Consider the following 21,850-nt stretch of genomic DNA (forward strand, 5'->3'; position numbering starts at 1 on the left):
TCAGCTCCCAGGACTGCAGACCTTGGGACGGGTTCTCCCCAAACCGCCAGCCGCTAGCGCGGGTCCCCGTAGGGGCGTAACCGCACTGACCTTCGCACTGTCCACCGCACGGCCTGGCTCCTTGGCGACCAGGGCCCGCAGCCGGCCCACGCGCTGGTCTCCTACCAAGGGGCTCCGGTCTTTCGCCCTGGGCGCGCCGGGCGCTGTCACTAGAGGAGCCTACTGGCTTGGCTGGCGAGCGGCCGATGGGCCTGACCCTGAGCTGCCGGGGCTGCGGAGACGCGCTGGGGAAGGAGGACGAGCCCGAGCCGGTGGGCCGGGGCTGTCGCGGGGACAGCGCGGCTCAGCCGCAGACCGAGCGCCCGCGCCCGCGGGGACTGCTCCTCGCTGATGGCGGCTCTCGTCTCCCCCGGTTGGTCACGACCGTGGAGGTCACGCCGCGGTCTGGCAAGCGCCGGGTTTGCTCGCGGGGGCCCCGGGAACGAGCTGAACCCCGGCGCGCTCTCGAACACAAGGTCCGCTACACCACAACGCCAGCGGGCAGCGCCCAGCCGAAAATCTTCTTTTAACATTTTTTGCAGGGCAAGTCTGCTGTCTGGGAATTCTTCCAGTTTTTGTTTATCTGAGAAACTGTTTCTTTTTTACTTTGGAAGGATAATCTCAAAGGATATAGAATTCATGGGAGCAGTTTTCTCCACCCCCCAAACCCCCAAGCATTTTAAAGATCTCATTACACTCTGGTTTGCCTTTTTTTTTTTTTTTTTTTTTTTAAGTGAGAAGACTGTTGTAATTTATATCTTGTTCTTTTGTATGGAAAGTGTTCCCCAATAACTTGGATTCCATCAGTATTTTCTCTTTGTCTTCGTTTTCCTGCAGTTTAACTCTGTGATGTGTCTATGTGTATTTTGAGTATGCTAGTCTCTAAACTTCTGTTTCTATGCTTTGGTATCTATCATTAATTTGGAAAGTTCTCAGCCATTATTATTCCTGCAAATATTTCTTCTGTTCAAATCTTTCTTCTCTGATATTCCTAATTATATGTATATCACAACTTCTGAACTTGTTCCACAGTTCTGGGATGTTCTTTATTCCATTCCATTTCATCCCATCCTATCCTTTTTCCCTTCTTTTTGTTTCTTTGCATTGCAGTATGAGAAGTTTCTATTTACTTATATTCAAACATAGTGATTCTTTCCTCAGTCATGTCCAGTCTACTGATGGCACCCATCAAAGGCGGTCTTCATTTCCAATACTGTTTTTCACATCTAGCACGTCCTTTTCCTCCTTTCTTATAGTTCTCATCTTTATGCTACATTCCATCTGGTCTTACACCTTATCTACTTTTCCCTTGAGAGCTTTGACCATATTAGTCATTGTTACTTAAAATTTCCTGAGATAATTTCAACATTTTTTTTATATTTCAGTCTGGTTCTGATACTTGTTTTGTTTCTTCAGATGGTGTTTATTCTTGCCTTTTGAAATGCCTTATGAATTTTGTTGAGGCCAGACATATTGTTCAAAGGAATGTTCAATAGAAACTGAGGTATGTAGGTCATTAGTATGAGGATTTATGTTCATCTGTCTAGGAGTTTGGGTACATTGCATGTTTATTTTCATGGTAAGCACCAGAGGTTTTGCATTAAATCTGGTGATCTTGTTTTTCTTCCCTCTTGGCTTTGTTTCCTTTTGTACTGTTTTTAGAGTGTGTGTGTGTGTCTTTCAGCCCTTTTTCTATAATCCACCTTTATTACTTCTGGCGGTTTGTTAGTATTGTGATAGGTTATGGAGAAAGAAAAGGATGTGCTCTAATCTTCTGATTAAGTGTCCATCTTTTAATGTGCCTATCTTGGGGATTTGGCCTATGAGGTATTTCTGCTTCTCCTCCAGGAGCAGAGCTTTGGTCATACCTATCTGCTAGTCTCCTCTCCAGCTATAATACTTCTAATATATTTCCTCATGTACTTTTCTTTGTTGACCCCACCTTAGGTTACATGGGAAGGTATGACTGGTCTAGGGTGGAGTATTTCCTTTCTCCAAACTGGGATATGTTTCTGATTCACACTCTAGTGATGTACTCCATCCTGGAGATTAGGCCCTTGTTACAGAGGAATGGTTTGGGAGAGTTTTGCAACACCTACTACCCTCTTTCCCTGTCAGGACCAGGGAAATGGAATGGAATGGAATACAACAGAGTAGAAGAACTGTGGAAGAACAAGGACAAGCTCCTTAAAAGCTGTCCTTGATCTCCTAGTGAAAATCTGGTCAGGTTCCTGGAGGAAAAGCCTGGGAAGGTGTGGGGGTCCCTTCTAACTGCAGCCTCAAGGAACTTCTCACTGCCTATAGTCTCTCCGCAGTCTGGAAATTCCTAATGCATACTGCATAACTGATCCTTGACTGGCAGCTCCTGCTCTAGGTAAGCCAGTCTCAGGAGCATTATCTCTCTGGGTACATCAGACCCTTGAGTTTTGGGGAATGCAGTTTGTCCTGCAACCTCATTTCTTTGGTGTGTCTGAGAAACTCACTGATTTTCAGTTTGTCTAGTTTTGCTTTCTCATTGTAAGAGTAAGAGTAATGATCTCCAATCATTTTATATGTTGGGCTAAAAACCAAAGTCTTCAGATTCAATGACATATATTTTATTGGGGGGGGGGTTATAATCTAATATTATTACTATTTATTGTGTTGCTTTGTTTATTTCAGCATTGGTCACTGAGAGCTCTTTTTAAATGTGGCTCCTGTGACCTTGGGACATATTTCCTTTCTTGCTCCAATAGTGAGATCTCTGATTCTCATTACTAAAATGTATTCATTTGTTCAAGCCTAATACTTATATAAAGCAGTTTGAAAATATGTCCCACATGTGCATGTGAAACAAGGTTACCAACTAGAATGCAATATCCCTTTAGTTTTTTTGGCCTTAAGGCTTTGTGTTATCTAGTCAAAACACTATTTTCTAGTTACTTAGGTTGGGTTTTTCTTCCCCACTCACTTCATTGTGTTTATTTCATTCATCTGAAGACTTCTTAGTCAGTCTGCATTCTTGCCTGGGTGACTTCTGTATGCCTGTCTTCCATACATGGATACTCTCTTTGGCTATGTCCAGTTTACTATTAAGCCTATTGAAAACATTCTTTGTGACTGTGTTATGCATTTTTGGTGTTTTTATTGGAATCTTTATGGTAATTTCTAAATTTAACCACCTGTCTTACATGTTGTCTTCTTTTTCCTTTAAAGCTTTTAACATAATAATCCTAGTTAAATAAAAGTCCCTCTGAGGTACTTCTAACATCCCCATCATATTTGAGTTTGGTTTTAATGATTGCTCTGTTTCTTAGGAAGGTGCTGGGATTTTTTCCCTTCCCTTTTTGTATGTTTTCTAGCTTATTCTTGAAAGACATACATCTTGTGTAGGACAGAAGAAATTGTAGGTTATCATTTTCATGCTTGGAAATGGGCATGCTCTTCTTCCTGCTAACACTTTGGTGGGGGGAGCAATTTGTTGAACCATTAAACCTGATTTTTCAGATTTGTACCACACAGTTCAAATTCTAATACTACCCTGTCTTTAGGGTAGGGATTTTCAGAGGGCTTTTTATTTCAGTGCTTGCTCCATGCTAATCTTCCCTTCATACTGGACCTCAGTAAAGGTCTTTTTCTTTTGTAAATTACTTGTTCCTTGATGCTTCTTTCTCTCTGTATGTGCTTGGGGATTGGCTGGAGGAGGGGAGCACAGACTCAGTTTTTCTCTACTCTGATTAAATCTTTGTCTTAGGCACTGTGTCTCTACTTCTCAGTCCTGCAGTTTGCTTTGCAGTTTGAGTCTAGTAGATCTTTATGCCCCTCCTCCAGGGTTTCAAGTTTCTTTTTTTTTCCTATTTCCTTTCCCTAGCTGCAATGGATTTTCACCAGTGCCCCAAGAACACCAGGGTGCACTGACCATCCCCCCTACAGGTTTAGGTTTTTTAAATTTTGTAGGGAAGAAAGAGGAGTAATGTCTCAGTTGAAATTTGTGAATCACCCCCACCCCCACCTCCATGGGAACAACTTACTATTTCCCTCCTCCACTTCTGCACCACAAGGGAGACTTTTTCAGAAATTGACCACAATGTTCTCTGAGTCCTCAACTGGCAGACCTCCAAGTATTTGCAGTTTCCAGGGCCTTCACCACTTGCCATGCACATTCACTTTCCACCAATTTTCCAATAACCCCAGCTGATTTGCCAATGAGGGACAGATAACCCTTTCTTGCTGTCCAGCCACATCCTGTCTTCAAAAGCCACTGTTCTGATCTTGTATTTCCCTGAAGCCTCCAGCCTTGTCTTAGACTTTTTTGGACCAGTTGACTGCCTTGCAACTTCAGCACTCCAATGGGTTCCAGAAAAGTTTTGAATTTGCTGTTGTGTGTATACCTTTCTATATCACTGTGAATTTTGAATCATGCAAATGTATATTCACAAATTTTAAAAAGGGAAAAGTGCAAAACAAAGTAGTACCTACTCAAAACTTTTGCATGTGAGAAGCACATGCTCCAAATCTGTTCCAAAAAGTGTAGTAGTAGATCTTGATAGAATATATATATAAATATATATATATATATATATATATATATATATATATAAACTGTATAGGAAAAGCTAATACTAAAATTCTCTCTGCCTGAGCTTAAACTCTAAAAATCTCACTTCTGCTAAAAATAAGATAAACAAAAAATCAGTGGAGCACATATTCAGATTAAAAGAGATGCAATGATACAATTGTTACCATGTGGTAATGGAATTTTATTATGCCCTTTGCTTTCAAACTGGAATTAAGCTACACTTCTGTACTGAAACTTCATTTTTATTTATGACATACTTATGCACTCATAGCCTTCCTACCTTGGGTGGTAATCTTATTTGCCTAGCCATATAAACTGTTCTGTTTAATTTTTTATTTGTATTACTTTGAATATTCTTTCATTGACATTTGTAACTATTTCATTTATAACAAATTTGATTTCCTTCTAGAATTTGTTCTTTTCTATACACATTCACATACACTTGCAGATGATTTTATTGATATGAGGTCATATCTATGTGTATACATTTATATATATGTATAATATATTGCATATTTTTCCTACTTCTGATACATTTGAGCCACCTGAAATTATTAAATATGTATTTTAATATATTTATATATATATATCCTTTAATAAAGTTTATCATTTGCTCAAACTCACTGTAGATGCTAAAAATTTGATAGATTCCTCTTATTTTACAAATGAAAAATGTCAATAAACAAAACCACATATAAGGGAAGTGATTTATTCTACATCTACTCATTGGATTGCTTGGGAGCTAAAGTTAGCATACAAACATTTGGTGAATAACTTTTCTGCAGTTTTCCTCTTGTCAAGGAACCAAGTGTCATGGATTCTGCAAAGCACCATTCTCTCAGTTCTACCAATTACCTTTTGTCTTAGACCAATTTATTTAATTTATAATAAAAGACATTTTGTTAGCATTGTGACATCCAGGGTACTATTTAATTCCTGAATGAAAAACAAACATGCAGGGTAGAATAATCAGTTCCTGCCTGCCAAGAGCTTACAATCAAGTGGACAGAGTTTACAATAGCAACATCCTGTGAGTCAGACCTGTCTGTGACTCCTTTTGATAGATATTCTGACTTTTCAAATTGCCCATTAAAATTCTTTTAAATGGGCTAAAAATTCTGTATTGTTAGGCTAAGAAAGAATAAAATTTGTGTTACTGCCAAAGAAGAAAGTAAGCCCGTCTATTTCCAGATTCTATGGAATACTCTATGGTCTCTTCGACTGTGGCTTTTTAGATATCAAGCACGGACAAGTCTCAGATCTCACCAGCTGATGAGGGAAGAGTTATCTAGAACATTTCAAGATGGGGCTCCTTTTTGTCCAAGCCATAAACTGAGAGTTCATTACTGAGAGATGGTCTAAATAGAAAATTAAAGAAGTATAAACTTTGCTTTTTGAATACTTGGATTTTTTTTTTTTTTGAGGTATAAGGGAAAGCAAAAAACAAAAGTAATATTCACAGAGGAAAATAAAGAAGACCAAACCAGCTCAGGTCTGACAAGAAGGGAGTTTCAGTTAGGAAACCATTGTCAGTATTACAGAGCAGAGTGACTGGGATAGATAAGAAAAAGCGATACGCAAAGGGCCTTTATATTTTAGTAGCTTGGTATAGATTCCAAATTTTAAATTAAAGTACAGAGTTCTCTTTCAATTTAATGAAAAGGGGCAAGGTACAGTTATCTTAGGGTTGAACAGGGCTAAAAGAAAATATTGCCCCACCTCACCCCACCCACCATTAGTGAAAGTAGCAGTAGAAGGGATGAGCTGTTGATCCAGGATGCCGAGTTAAACCTCAGTTCTACTACCTACAAGCTGTGTATCCTTTAGGTGTTTATTTGACCTCTCTGCCACTCATTTTTCTCATCGGTTAAATGGCAATAGTATTAGTATCTATCTTACAGCAGCACCATTTTGAAGATTATAAAAATATACTATTTTTTTGTTTTGTTTTTGTTTTGTTTGTTTTTTTAATTTATTTATTTTCAGCATAACAGTATCATTATTTTTTCACCACACCCAGTGCTCCATGCAATCCGTGCCCTCTATAATACCCACCACCTGGTACCCCAACCTCCCACCCCCCTACCACTTCAAACCCCTCAGATTGTTTTTCAGAATCCATAGTCTCTCATGATTCACCTCCCCTTCCAATTTACCCCAACCCCCTTCTCTCTAACTCCCCATGTCCTCCATGCTTTTTGTTATGCTCCACAAATAAGTGAAACCATATGATAACTGACTCTCTCTGCTTGACTTATTTCACTCAGCATAATCTCTTCCAGTCCCGTCCATGTTGCTACAAAAGTTGGATATTCGTCCTTTCTGATGGAGGCATAATACTCCATAGTGTATATGGACCACATCTTCCTTATCCATTCGTCCGTTGAAGGGCATCTTGGTTCTTTCCACAGTTTGGCAACCGTGGCCATTGCTGCTATAAACATTGGGGTACAGATGGCCCTTCTTTTCACAACATATGTATCTTTGGGGTAAATACCCAGGAGTGCAATGGCAGGGTCATAGGGAAGTTCTATTTTTAATTTCTTGAGGAATCTCCACACTGTTCTCCAAAGAGGCTGCACCAACTTGCATTCCCACCAACAGTGAAAGAGGGTTCCCCTTTCTCCACATCCCCTCCAAAACATGTTGTATCCTGTCTTGCTAATTTTGGCCATTCTAACTGGTGTAAGGTGATATCTCAATGTGGTTTTAATTTGAATATCCCTGATGGCTAATGATGATGAACATTTTTTCATGTGTCTGATAGCCATTTGTATGTCTTGATTGGAGAAGTGTCTCTCCATATCTTCTGCCCATTTTTTGATATGATTGTCTGATTTCAAGCTTTACTACAAAGCTGTGGTCACCAAGAAAACATGGTACTGGCATAAAAACAGACACATAGACCAGTGGAACAGAGTAGAGAGCCCAGATATGGACCCTCAACTCTATGGTCAAATAATCTTTGACAAAAAAGGAAAAAATATACAGTGGAAAAAAGACATTCTCTTCAATAAATGGTGCTGGGAAAACTGGGTAGCTATATGTAGAAGAATGAAACTCGACCATTCTCTTACACCGTACACAAAAATATACTCAAAATGGATAAAAGACCTCAATGTGAGACAGGAATCCATCAGAATCCTAGAAGAGAACATAGGCAGTAATCTCTTTGATATCAGCCACAACAACTTCTTTCAAAATATGTCTCCAAAGGCAAAGGAAACAAAAGCGAAAATGAACTTTTGGGACTTCATCAAAATCAAAAGCTTCTGCACAGCAAAGGAAAGAGTCAAGAAAACAAAGAGGCAACCCACGGAATGGGAGAAGATATTTGCAAATGACAGTACAGACAAAAGGTTGATATCCAGGATCTATAATGAACTCCTCAAACTCAACACACATAAAAATATACTATTGATAATTGTTTGCTTTAATAGGTTACTTACATGAAATCCTCACAGTCCTAAATGCCATCGAATTCAGATTGTGAAGTAATAAGGAATATATACTACATGTCACATAAAACCCTTATGGCTTCTAGGAAAGCCCACATCAATAATTCTACAGCAAAAATACATGAATTTTAAAACTAAAAAGCATAAATAATATAAATAGCTTCTTTTTAAAAAGATTTTATTTATTTATTTATTTTACAGGCAGCGTTCACAAGTAGGCAGAGAGGCAGGCAGAGAGAGATGAAGGGAAGCGAGCTCCCCACTGAGCAGAGAGCCCAATGTGGGGCATGATCCCAGAACCTGGGATCATGACCTTAGCCAAAGGCAGAGATTTAACCCACCGAGCCACCCAGGCACCCCTATAAAAAGATTCTTATGAGTCCATTTCAGAAGCTGATGACAAATAAGAACTGGCCAGGAGAGGATTTTACCACAAGTTCCCCAACTGTTTAGTTTTTAAAGTATTCTGGATGTAAGATTTGTCTATAAAAGAAAATCAGCAGTAGCAACATTATCCAAAACTAGGTGTAAAGGGATGATATCAAGTGTCAAGTTTACTCTTGAGAAGAAGGTGTCTTAGAAAGCATATGGAGTAGTCACAATGATGTAATGACCACCTGGTTTAGTAAGTTTTGCTTTTATATCTTATATTGGTAATAGCAGCATCTTTGTCTTATTCTAGATCTTAGTAGGACTATGTAAATTTTTTTATTAAATAAATTACATAACAATGTAATTTCCCTGGTTAAAGTATGAGAAGGTAGGTAAATAAATAAAGAATAAAGTACCAGAAAGCTTGATGGGAATTCAGTGTATTAGGTAATTTGGTTTTAAAAAAAATCACAAAATATTCATTCAAGTACCTTTTTTTTTTGTTGTTATTAGTGGCTCTATATAAGTCACACTTACACATGACTTCTGTATTTTTTGAATTATTCTATACAAGAAATTAAGTGGACTTCTGTTTTTTAGTTGTACATATAAAGAGCTTGTAATTTGCCAATTAGACTCTAATGAATCTTGAATTTATAAGAAAGGGAAGGCCATACAAATCACTGCTAAAGACTGAAGAGGCAGGCAGGTGAATAAAGGGAGTTGGGGGTTATTGGAACAGAGACTGAGAGAGGAATGGCTATGGATACCTGTGCTGAGATAGGAAAACATGAAGTGTAACTGAGGAATGGCTAGAGGCTCAGTGTAGACAAGTCTGAGCGTTAAAATCTTTCTGAGAAGATAGGGAAGCAGATAGGTTCCCACAGTTTTGTGAGATTGACCAGAATCCCACAGTCAATATCAGAGCACATTTCCCCTTTGCTTCTTGCAAGGAGAGAGGAAAGACTCTGAACACTCCAGAACACTTTGAAATACTCCAGAACATTCTAGTCTCTTCATAAGGCCTTTCCTTAGGTAACGCTGGTTAACTGGAACCTAAGCTGCTGCGGTGTTATCAGACCTGTGAATGGGAAATACCAAAATCCAGCTAACCCTGCTAGCCTCTCCCCCATTAGGGGTGAGAAAAACCTGAGAAACATTTGTGAAGTTCACTAAAATCCTGGGACTTAACCATGGACTACAGAACACTTCCCTTCCCTGTACATCACCACCACATTGCCAATGGCCTACTTACAGCAGTTTCTTTTACCTGTTTTATCATGGAGAGCTATTTTAAAAAATTACAATGTATACCTGATGGCAAAAAACCCCATTCGAAGTGACAGAGGAAGCATAAGAACCAGACATGGCAGAGATGTTGGGATTATCAGACCAGGAATTTAAAACAACTATGATTAATATGCTATGGGCTCTGTGGATAAACAGTATGTAAGAACAGATGGGCAATGTAAACAGAGATTTGTAAATTCTAAGAAAGAGACAAAAAGCAACGCTAGAGATAAAACCACAACAAAAACAAACAAGAAAACAAAACTGCTCTACAGAAATGAAGAAAGCCTTTCAGCTTATTAGGAAACTGGACACTAATACATCTGACTAAAGAATCTCTGAGTTGGAGGATATCACAATAAAAACTTCCAAAATGAAAATCAAAAGGAAAAAGACTGAAAAACCAACCAACAAACCAACAAACAAAAAACAACTCCAGACTATTCAGAGACTGTGGAATAATTACAAGAGGTAGAATATCCAAGTAATGGAAATACCAGAAGAAGAAAGAGAGGAATAGAAGAACTACCTGAAACAATGATGGGAAACTTTCCCAAATTAATACCAGATACCAAATCATGGATCTAGAAAGCAGGATAAATGCCGAAGACTATATCAAGGCATATCATATTCAAACTACAGAAAATCAAAGGTACAGAAAAAAATTCAGAAAAAACCCAGAAGGAAAAAAAATCTTAATCTATAGAGGGACAAAGATAAGAATTACATCCAACTTCTCAGAACATCATGCAAACAAGAGAGTGGAGCAAAATATTTAAAGTGTTGAGGGGTAAAAATACCCATCAATCTATAATTTTGAACCCCACAAAATTACATTTTAAAAATGAAGATGAAATACTTTCTCAAACAAACATTACAGAAATTCATTGCCAGAAGACCTGCCTTGCAAGAAATATTAAAATATTTCTAAATATTTCTAAAATAAATACCCTGAGAAATTGGTATTTCCCTCAAACAAGCTTAAAGCAATGCCTACAGAACAACTTACTGGAACTGATAGCAAGCAAGATACCTTTCTTAAGGTGAATGGACAAATAAACTGTGATCCATCCAGACACCAGAATGTTTACTGCAAGAAAATCAGTGGTTTCTATAAGTGAGGGCAGAGGGAAAGATAAATAAGCAGAACACAGATGATTTTAGGCTCTGAAACAATTTTGTATGATACTATAATGGTGGATATATGCATATACCTACATATGTATAATGGTGGATACTATACATTTTATCAAAATCATAGAATATGCAATCCCAAAAGAGAACCATAATGTAAATGGTGAGTTTGGGTGATAATTATGTGTCGGTGTAGGTTCAGAGATTGTAACAAATACACCACTCTTGTGGAAAAATGCTTATAATTAGGGAGTGATGGAATGTGGGAAATCTTTGTACCATTGCTCAATTTTGCTATGAACCTAAAACTGCTCTATAAAAGTTTAATTTAAAAAATCACAATATTTTCAAAAACTGCCAAGTTCAACACTTTCAAGATCAGAAACTGTTGTACTGAAAAACACACTGGTAAGAAAATAAAAAGCTAAAAAGAGTTTGGGAGAAATATTTGCAAACCATAGATACAAAAAATGATTTGTATCTAGAGTATGTAAAGAATAATTTCAACACAATATTAAAATAACCAAATTTAAATTAGGCAAGAGATTGGAAAGACATAAAAATATACAGATGTTTCGTGTCTTGTTAATTTTGGCCATTCTAACTGGTGTAAGGTGATATCTCAATGTGGTTTTAATTTGAATCTCCCTGATGGCTAGTGATGATGAACATTTTTTCATGTGTCTGATAGCCATTTGTATGTCTTGATTGAAGAAGTGTCTGTCCATATCTTCTGCCCATTTTTTGATATGATTGTCTGTTTTGTGTGTGTTGAGTTTGAGGAGTTCATTATAGATCCTGGATATCAACCTTTTGTCTGTACTGTCACTTGCAAATATCTTCTCCCATTCCGTGGGTTGCCTCTTTGTTTTCTTGACTCTTTCCAATTTTAGTATATGTGCTGCCGAAGCGAGCACTCTTGACTCTTTCCTTTGCTGTGCAGAAGCTTTTGATTTTGATGAAGTCCCAAAAGTTCATTTTAGCTTGTTTCCTTTGCCTTTGGAGACATATCTTGAAAGAAGTTGCTGTGGCTGATATCGAAGAGATTACTGCCTATGTTCTCCTATAGGATTCTAATGGATTCCTGTCTCACGTTGAGGTCTTTTATCTATTTCGAGTTTATCTTTGCATACAGTGTAGGAGAATAGTTGAGTTTCATTCTTCTACACATAGCTGTCCAGTTTTTCCAGCACCATTTATTGAAGAGACTGTCTTTTTTCCACTGTATATTTTTTCCTGTTTGAAGATTATTTGACTATAGAGTTGAGGGTCCATATCTGGGCTCTCTACTCTGTTCCACTGGTCTATATGTCTGTTTTTATGCCAGTACCATGCTGTCTTGGTGATCACAGCTTTGTAGTAAAGCTTGAAATCACGTAGCGTGATGCCCCCAGTTTTATTTTTGTTTTTCAACATTTCCTTAGCGATTCGGGGTCTCTTCTGGTTCCATACAAATTTTTGGATTATTTGCTCCAGCTCTTTGAAGAATACCGGTGGAATTTTGATCGGAATGGCATTAAAAGTATAAATTGTTCTAGGCAGTATAGACATTTTAACAATGTTTATTCTTCTGATCCAAGAGCATGGAATGGTCTTCCATCTTTTTGTGTCTTCTTCAATTTCCTTCATGAGTGTTCTGTAGTTCCTCGAGTACAGATCCTTTACCTCTTGGTTAGGTTTATTTCCAGGTATCTTATGGTTCTTGGTGCTATAGTAAATGGAATCGATTCTCTAATTTCCCTTTCTGTGTTTTCACAGGAGCCGGACCCCACGTGTTCTCAGGTGCGCTGGCGACTTAGGGACCAAGACCTGGTTTCTCCGCCGCACTCTCTCTGGCTCAGCACCGGGGAGGCTGTCCTGGGACGAGGGACTTAAGCCCCTGTCCATAGCCACCCCGATTCCCACAATTCCCCCCACCCCTGCGATCCTTTGCTCTTTTGGAGTGCTTTCAACCAGTCTCCAAGTTAGTGCTGGTCCCCAGATGCAGGGCACTCTCTCTCGTATTGGGGGTATTACTTTCCAACTGGTCGCCTCTGGTGGCTCCCTCCCCTTTTTGTTTATCTTCCAATATCAGTCCACCATTCGCACACCGCTTTACCTGCCCACTGGCATCTTCTGCCCCTGTAGAGATCCAGACGTGTATAATTCTGATCTCAGACTGATTTCATGGATTATCAGAGTTCTTTGGTAGGTAATAAGCTCACTTTAGGACAGGTTGAAAAGGCGCCTCCTCCTACTTCCCCGCCATCTTGTTCCTCAAGTCACAGATTTTTCCGTGTGAAGTACAAGCAGAGAATTATCTTTAGGAAATGGGACAAAATTGCAACTACTTTTCAAATGTAATCTTGACATCCTGAAAAGTGCAGTAATGGATCTGTCCTCATGGAGACAAATATTTTACCCTTCATTTCTGCACCAAAATTCAGCACATTACACCTAGACTTGATCTAGTCTCCATGGTCTGTCTTAGGGGGGTCATATACTGATAAACATATATTCCAATGAACAGCAAAAATTCACTGAATGTTTTTGTTCTCCACCTTTTCAATTGATACTGACAGTAATCTTTTTTTTAACCTCAGTTTTCTCAAGATAAAAATCTGTTTTTATGCAGTAAAATAGATGATTCAGTCAAAAGAAAAAGTTTGTGAGAACTTCAAAGCAACGACAGTCCCTGGGACTGAGAATTAGACCCTATGGCCCCATTCTCCCACACTTACAGAAATAAGCACTATTTAAAAACATCCAGAGTTTGCCTTCACTTTATCCCTTATTAATGATAAGTGGAAGAAATGTTTAGAGTCATAAAAATCCACCGCTACATATGTCTTTTTTTTTCCTCCTCTTTGCATTGAGATAATATATACCACCCTCGGGGTGCTGCCCGCCCATTCGCCAGGGCATCCCTCCATCCACCTGCAACAGGCAGTCCCTCTGGCTGTCCCACTGAATGGCGCCAGCGAAGCCCAAGGCCTAGGCTCTTGCTTCCTAGCGGAGGCATCTGTGGTGGCTGAGGCGGGGGCACTGAAAATAGGTGGAAGAGGTAGCTTTGGCAGCGGCAGCAGCTGCGTGGGTAGAGGATTCTGGCGTATTGGAAGGCAGCACATAAAGGGGCTGCCGCCAGGTGATGCGGTGACCACTGCAGCAGGTTCAGGAGTCAAGTGGCCCCTGCCCTCAGTCCCTCTTGCCCGACCTGCGCTCCGGAACTCCCCATCTTCTCTGGCCGACCCACTATCACGGAGGCGGCCCCGCTTCCCCTCCCCCGTTCCCAGTCCCTCCCCTTTCTCCATCCCGCCTGGGACCCACAGCCACCTGCCGCCCAGGATGGCTCCGTAGAGAATCCACAAGAATGACAGTTCCTATCAGGATGGAGTATTTTTCTTGACAATTCATTTCCCAACAGATTACCCCTTCAAGCCACCTGAGATGGCATTTACAAAAAGAATTTATCATCCAAATATTAACAGTAATGGCAGCATTGGTCTTGATATTCTCTGGTCACAGTGGTCTCCAGCACTAACTATTTCAAAAGTACTCTTGTCCATCTGTTCTCTGTTGTGTGATCCCAATCCAGATGACCCTTTTAGTGCCTGAGAATCCTCGGATCTACAAAACAGAGAAAAGTACAACAGAATAGCTCAGGAATGGACTCAGAAGTATGCGATATAATTAAAGAAATTATTGGATAACCTCTACAAATAAAGATAGGAAAACTCTGAAAGAGAAAGTCCTTTTGATTTCCAAGTGATGGCTTTCTACGAGCCCACGCCTCATCTTCCCCTGTGCACATGTTAACCTGATATGGCAGTGCTGTGTGTTGTACATTCTTGGAAAAACAAACTAGAAATACTGTACTTCTGTACCAACATTGCTTCCTAGCAGAGAAGTCTGTGTGTGACAAGCCACTTCTCCAGGCATAATGTAGGAGTGAGACTAAAAGTTTTCCTTACTGACTTGAATTCAAATAAGGGCAAGGTGAGGGGTGGTGGGTATGCTGTGTGCTTGGATGGGGAAGAAAAGCTCCATTGACCTGTAGGAGATTGTTTTAGGTGAAATCCCTTTAAACTCAGAACAGTTATGAAAAGCAAGGTGAAGAACACGAAGCTGTTTCTGTATTCATGTTTTTTGGAAGGACCTACGTATTAGGTGAAAGTTATGACCAACCAGATGAAACTCTACCCACATCCTGATTTTAAGGTCTAAGTTTAACTGGTCAACATTTCAGCCCCTTTCTCTCTTCCACATTCTTTGGTTTGTATGTGGTTTCTCAGTTAATACTCTTATAGCTCTTATTTTTCTTATGTTTTTAACTGCTTAGGTCTATCTGGATGTAAGCCTGAAAACTCATTTGATGGAAATACTTGTGTATATTTATTTAAAGACCCAAGTGCTCCTCTGGAGCTTGTACATTCAAGAAAGATTAATCTGTGTAATAAACTGATAACTACAGTCATTACATATAATTTTGTGTGAATAGGCTTTTTTGATTTTAAGAACTTTGTCCAGCAGAAATTAGTGGTGGATTCCCCCTGTCAAAATGTTTTCATTTATACTGGTTGAATTGCAAAATAATGAAACAATTCCAGTTTACATAGTCAAAAGGATTATCTTGAAAGTAATTTTACTGGACAACATAAGGGCATAAGTTTAAAAGCATTTCCATGAAACTTACATGTGCAGTATTCCAGGAACATGAGTGTTAAACTAATAAGGAACCTGCTTTATTAATGAAACTAAGATGCATTTCACAAAAACCTTGTAACATTTCCTTGGTACATAGGACATAAAACAAAAGCATTGCTATTTGGTAAGTTAAGCTTCTTTGATCATGATTGTTAAAAGAGCAACACTGATCAAACTTGAGAGCACAACCTTGTATTGGAGGGTCTACATAATTCCTTTGCACTGACATTGCAGAATGTTCATCCAATTATAAATTGTACTGTGTGGGGCTTTTTGAAGTCTTCCCTTGACTCTAGTAAAGTGTAGTTTGAAACTTGTAAACAACTGTGTTTGCCAGAAACATCGTTCATGTGAACTAAGCAAGTTACCTTTCCCCCCCTCCTTCTCCTAATCTGATTACACACCAGATCAGCCTGAAGGCAGTGTCTGATACTCTCTAGCATCAGGTTCTTTCAAATGCATCTTTACACTCTTGCACAAAAATTGAGGAATAAATGTCCACTGCCTTTGGTTTTTTTTTTTTAAAAAGTGCTTTACCTGGTACCTATAATAAATTAGTTGCCCAATATTGTGTCATTTTGGTCTTTTAATTGTTTTGTTTCATTCATTTTTCTCTCTACACCTTGAAAATATACTAATTAAGAAATTCTAAACAGGGGCGCCTGGGTGGCTCAGTGGTTTGGGCTGCTGCCTTTGGCTCCGGTCATGATCTCAGGGTCCTGGGATCGAGCCCCGCATCGGGCTCCCTGCTCCGCAGGAAGCCTGCTTCCCTCTCTCTCTCTCTCTGCCTGCCTCTCTGCCTACTTGTGATCTCCGTCTTTCAAATAAATAAATAAAATTAAAAAAAAAAAGAAATTCTAAACAATACAGTCAAACAGCAGACCTCATGTTTATTATCTGCAGAACTTCCTAAATCTCTAGAACAAAAACAAAACTTTTTAATGAATCCCATCACTGACAAGTTCTTACTGGTAATTTCACACATGCGACTCATCAAAATTTTGCCTCTGTATATGCTGAGGAATAGAACTTAGATTTTTGTCACTATGCCAATGTGATTGACTTAAGCATTATCTCTTCTTATATTTCAATGCTGTTGTCTATCATGGGGTCTGAGGACCTGGCCTTTGAAAGCACTATAGAACTCGCTTCCAATGCAAACACAGTAATTTCACTTCAACACCATGTCACAATATATCTAAACAGCAAAATCACATAATTAACCAAATATAACTCAATAACTTACTCAGTTCAGGGTTTTATTTTTTTCTTAATCACTTTATATTTTTACTGTCCACATGGAATTTTGCCTTTATGTACTTCCATTTCCTTAATAGGCATATCAAACATGATGAACACAGTTCACTTACAAAGGCAAAAACTTTCTGGTAATTCATTTCATGAATTACTCTTTTTAACCTAATTGATTTTTCCTCGTGGAGAATTTTAACACCTAAAATTACATAGTGCATTTGTGTTTTTACTTACTTGCTGCACCTCTTCTACACTAGAATATCAAATTTATGAGGGCAGGAACTGTATTCCTTTGCTGCTATATCCTCATTTACTACAGTACCTAGCACACATCAGATGTACAATAAAGATTTGTTGCATGAATGAGCAAATAAACAAAAGCACAGTGAATGTCGGTCTGTACTTGTTCAATCTTATGGAGGGTCAGAAATTTACGCTATTAGGTAGGACAGGATGGCTCCAATGGAATGGAATTGAGTATTTTGCTTCTCTTAGGTCACTTAGGCTCTGTTAAAGGACCAAAAGGTTAGAGTGTGGTTAAATTCTTCCCAGGGCTAACATCATGAACAACAGAATGCACATGGTTCCCATGAGAACCTGTTAAAACTTCAAGAGATCAATGTGTGGGGAGTGGGGGCTATGACTAGATCCCCGTGGACTTTTGTCTTTTAGACTTGTCCATACTGAGCTTCTAGAGGTTGTCAAAGTTCAGCTTTCTCTACCCTAGTACTGCTCCTGTTTTCTGCCGGTGGATTTTTGCCAAAGTAATCTATGATTCTCTGTATTCACCTCTCTTTCCAATTCTAGGGACAGCAGTCTTGCTTATAAACTCACTTCTTTCAAAGATCTCAGAAGAGCTGTTGACTTTTTAGTTTCTTCACCTTTTTACTTCTTGGAATACACTGGTAACTTCCCAGCTTCTAATATGTGGACAAGAAACGGGAAGTCCAACCCTGTATTCTTCATTTTATTTAAGAAATCTTTTCCAGACTGAAAATCAATTTCTCCTATTCTTTTCCCTAGAAGTTTCATAATTGGGGGTTTACACTTAGGTCTATGACTCATTTTGAGTTTGTTTTTGTGTATGATGTGAAGTAAAATTTGAGATTCATTTTATTATTTGTATGTGGTTAGCCCCTATTTTCAGCATAATTTGTTGAAAAGATTATCTCTATCCCCACTGAAATGCCTTGGTAACTACGTCAAATGCCAATTGGCTTTATGTATGTGGTTCTATTTTTGGTCTTGTTATTCTGGTCCATTCACTTTTATCTTTAATTTTTCCTTTTAAGATTTAATTTTTAAGTAGCCTCCATACCCACCACAGGGCTTGAACTCACAACCCTAAGATAAAGAGTCATTTACTCCACCAATTGAGACAGACTGGCACCCCTCATTCAGTTCTTTCTTAACTTTATGTTAATGCTACACTGTCATGATTTTTGACCTTTATAATGAATCTTGAATTTAAGTGTTGTAAATCTCCAAAGTTGTTCTTATTTTTCAAAATTATTTTGGTTATTCTAAGTTCTCTTCATTTCTGCATGTATTTTGAATGTACTTTTCAGTTTCTATAAGGTGTCTGTTTGGAATTTGACTAAGACTGTTTTCATTCATAGATACATTTGGGGACAATGTACATTTTAACTGATTACTTTGGTCTGTTGGACACTTCTTTTTAAGCTTTGTACAGAAGGTCTAAAATAGCTTTTACTCTATGTTAGTTCATTTCTGCTAAACAAACAAACAACAACAACAAAACATTTTATGTGTATCTCCTGAACATCCCAGTTATCCAAATGACTCCCAGGCCTGTGTGATCTCTGAATTAGCCAGCACAGAGATCCTGAGAATTTTCACCTCCTTAGCCTGATGAAGGTTACTCCACTGTGTGCACAGATTAATATGCACCCACAATATAAAAGGATCCCTCTGCCTACCTCCATCCTTTATCGTATTCTGCCTTGCATGACCAGCTGGCTCAGGCTTCCCCAAAAGTAATTTCTGTTTTCTCAATGCAACAAGACAACACAGTTATCATTGGATTTCTCCTCCCAGTGCCAGGATCCAGGAAGTGTTTTTAGATAGCAAATGAAGTAACCATGACTTTGACCTCTTTTTTTTTTCTTGCCTTATGTGTCTCACTCCCATACTGTGTTTTCCAATTTCTGAAAACAACTCTTTTATTTGGGTTATCTGGTTTTTAGTAGCAGAAAGGAATATTTGGTTCCAGTTACTCTAATATGGACAAAACTTGAACTTGTGAATATTTTAAATAAGAATTATCGTCTCTGCTTTTGCTTATATAATAATATGTATGGACACTGATTTGCATGGAGGCTTTGTAAAATATTGTTATGTGGAACCTTTCCTCTTCTGTTTTTCTTTTCTCCTATTCTTCTACATTTCTCCCACAGAAACGACTTTTATTGAATCATATGCTTCATGGTACCTCATCATCATCCTGTTAAGAGTGATTATTGCTAGGTACTCTAATGACACCACATCTTGCTAGCTTAGCAGCCTAATTGATTATCTCTCACCTAGTCATAGTCCAGTGTAATGAGTCAGGCAGACTCTCCATGGTAAGTCAGGTATCCAAGATCTTTTCATCTGTGATGTTGAATTCACAAGCAGAAGAAAAAGGGAACAAAGGGGTGATTATGCACAAGGGGTAATGATGAGGCTGAAAGTGCTGTGTTTCATTTCATCATTCAGAACTCACTTACATAGTTGCAATCAACTCATATAAAGTCTAAAAGACACAAATGCAGTGGCGTGGGTGAATAATGACTCAGTCTTTACCACAAATACTAACTCATGCACAATTTCTCTATTGTTCTGTTTTATGTTATTTCTCCCTCTCTATCTCTGATTACAAGGTCCATTATCAACCCATCATCATGGGAAACTACTCTGGTGGATTTCCTTTGTTATGACTTTTACTCAAAACTTTGAGTTATATATATGTATATAGATATAGATATATCTAGATATAGATATTTAAATTGTGTTGTGCCTAAGAACACAATACTAAGAATTATTTTCACTTAATAATATGATTTAAAACAGATTTCTGTTGTCATATGTATTTCTATAGAATACTAGAGACTTAAAATTTTCAGTTACTTAGTATCATAACTTGAGATTCTGATTTAGAAATTATAAGGTAAAGAAAACATTCAATAAAAAGGAAAAATAAACCAAAACACTAAACAGACATAAAATAAAATAAAATAAAAACAACATTTAAAAGAACACAAAGAGCAAAAATAAGCTTTCAACAGAACTGAGATTCATAGCCATGATAGAGACACAGTGATCTAGTTTTCACAACTTATAAGAAATATATTAAGAACTGACATTATTATTTGTAATCTCAAGGACTCCAAATTCTGCTTATTTCTGCCATTTGTACCTTATAATTTCCCCCAAATTATTTTATAGGGATCTGTCTGATCTATTGATCAGAGACCCACACTCTCTGTTAGAAATATCCTAACAGAATCTGTATTCCTAGTATTTCTTTTTTTTTTAATAATTTTTTATTTTTTATAAACATATATTTTTATCCCCAGGGGTACAGGTCTGTGAATAACCAGGTTTACACACTTCACAGCACTCACCAAAGCACATACCCTCCCCAATGTCCATAATCCCACCCATAGTGTTCTAAAAATAAACAAAAAACAATGTACTCATAAACATTTGAGAATCATAAATTTATGACATTTCTCTGTTCACATAAAATGTGCACATACATGTATACTATATACTCATGTTCTTATAAAAACAAGAATATAAAATGCATATACAAATTGAGAAACAAACCATAAAGATAGTTTACAAATAAGGAATTGTTCAAATCAATTAAAATTTTACAATTTTTCATAAATTTCTAGTTGGCCTATTAGCAAATTGGAGGTTTTTTGAATGGCTAATTATCTCCTTAGAAAGTATATATCTCTTCTTGCCTCCAAGGGTGGTAGACAGGACCAAAACAGGGAAAGTTATTAGTTGAATGAATTAAATGAAAAATTAAATGAAATAATGAAAAAAATTCTTGTTCATCCAATTCTCATTTCAATGAGAAATTCAAATCTGGGTTGCATTTCAGATAAAATCAGCAATTAATATGGCAGATGGGTATTTTAAATTTTTTTTTTACAAAGACAGGAAACCTGCACTGGGGAGAATTAAAATCCCTTTTAACTGACGATTAAACAAAAAATTCAAATGATTTATTTGACCAAGAAACAAAGGAACTCAATCTAAATAAATCACACACACAAAAAAAGATTGATGGAATAAGAGTACAGATTTAGACATTAACTAAAATTGAGTAGAGAATATATGAAAATGATGGATAGATATAGAAATATCATTGTAAGCCAGAGATTTGCCACATTCCTCATATCTAAATGTCCCAGTCAAGTACTTTTACTTATACTCAAGTCCCAGGTGATGCTGTGCTATGTGATACGTCCAGGACCCAGAGGAAGAAGGAAACCTGACAATTTCTTTGACTGAAGCCATGTAGCCTGGATCACGAAGCCTGTGGGACACAGCCCGGTAGAGGAAGCCTCCCTCCCTCTGTCTCACTTGTAAATGCAGACTCCAATGTCCCCACTACAATAGCAGCTATCATCTCTCAGTAAATTAAAATCCTAAAAGAGCTTATGAAAAAGCCTCAGTAGAGGAATGTGGAGATATTTCAATAACATGTCAAATGGGGTAGGGTAGATTAATAGGTACACAGGCAGAAATAAAAGGACAATAAAGGGTGGGAATATATTAGACATAATCTGGGCCTCCCTCCTCCCACCTCTCTGCCCCAGAGACCCAGAGGCCCCTGAGAATGATGCCTGACCAACGCCAACTGTTACCCCAAGTGGGGCCATTTGCATAGTGAATAGGAGAATGGACTGTGGATCCAGGCCACCAGGATTCAAATCTTGGCTGCATCATTTCCTATGTCACCTTAGTGAACTACCCAATTTAAGTGCTCTAGTCTCTATAACTGAAAAATTCTGGTAATAATAGTACCTACTTCCCAGGTAGA

At 38.1% G+C, this 21,850-nt stretch overlaps 2 pseudogenes across 2 annotated transcripts in view; one reads left to right on the top strand and one right to left on the bottom strand.

Annotated features, from left to right (window-relative positions):
• Positions 1-21,850, bottom strand: part of LOC309852188 (cAMP-dependent protein kinase type II-beta regulatory subunit-like) — a 245,907-nt pseudogene that overhangs the window by 62,296 nt on the left and 161,761 nt on the right. The gene's annotated exons all lie outside the window — the stretch shown is intronic.
• Positions 246-15,066, top strand: LOC309852189 (ubiquitin-conjugating enzyme E2 D2 pseudogene; annotated as a pseudogene). Its single transcript has 2 exons — positions 246-515; positions 14,188-15,066. The product of its transcript is annotated as a ubiquitin-conjugating enzyme E2 D2 pseudogene (transcript).

The sequence above is a fragment of the Mustela nivalis genome (assembly GCF_964662115.1).
Source record: "Mustela nivalis genome assembly, chromosome: 17".
Taxonomy (NCBI): domain Eukaryota; kingdom Metazoa; phylum Chordata; class Mammalia; order Carnivora; family Mustelidae; genus Mustela; species Mustela nivalis.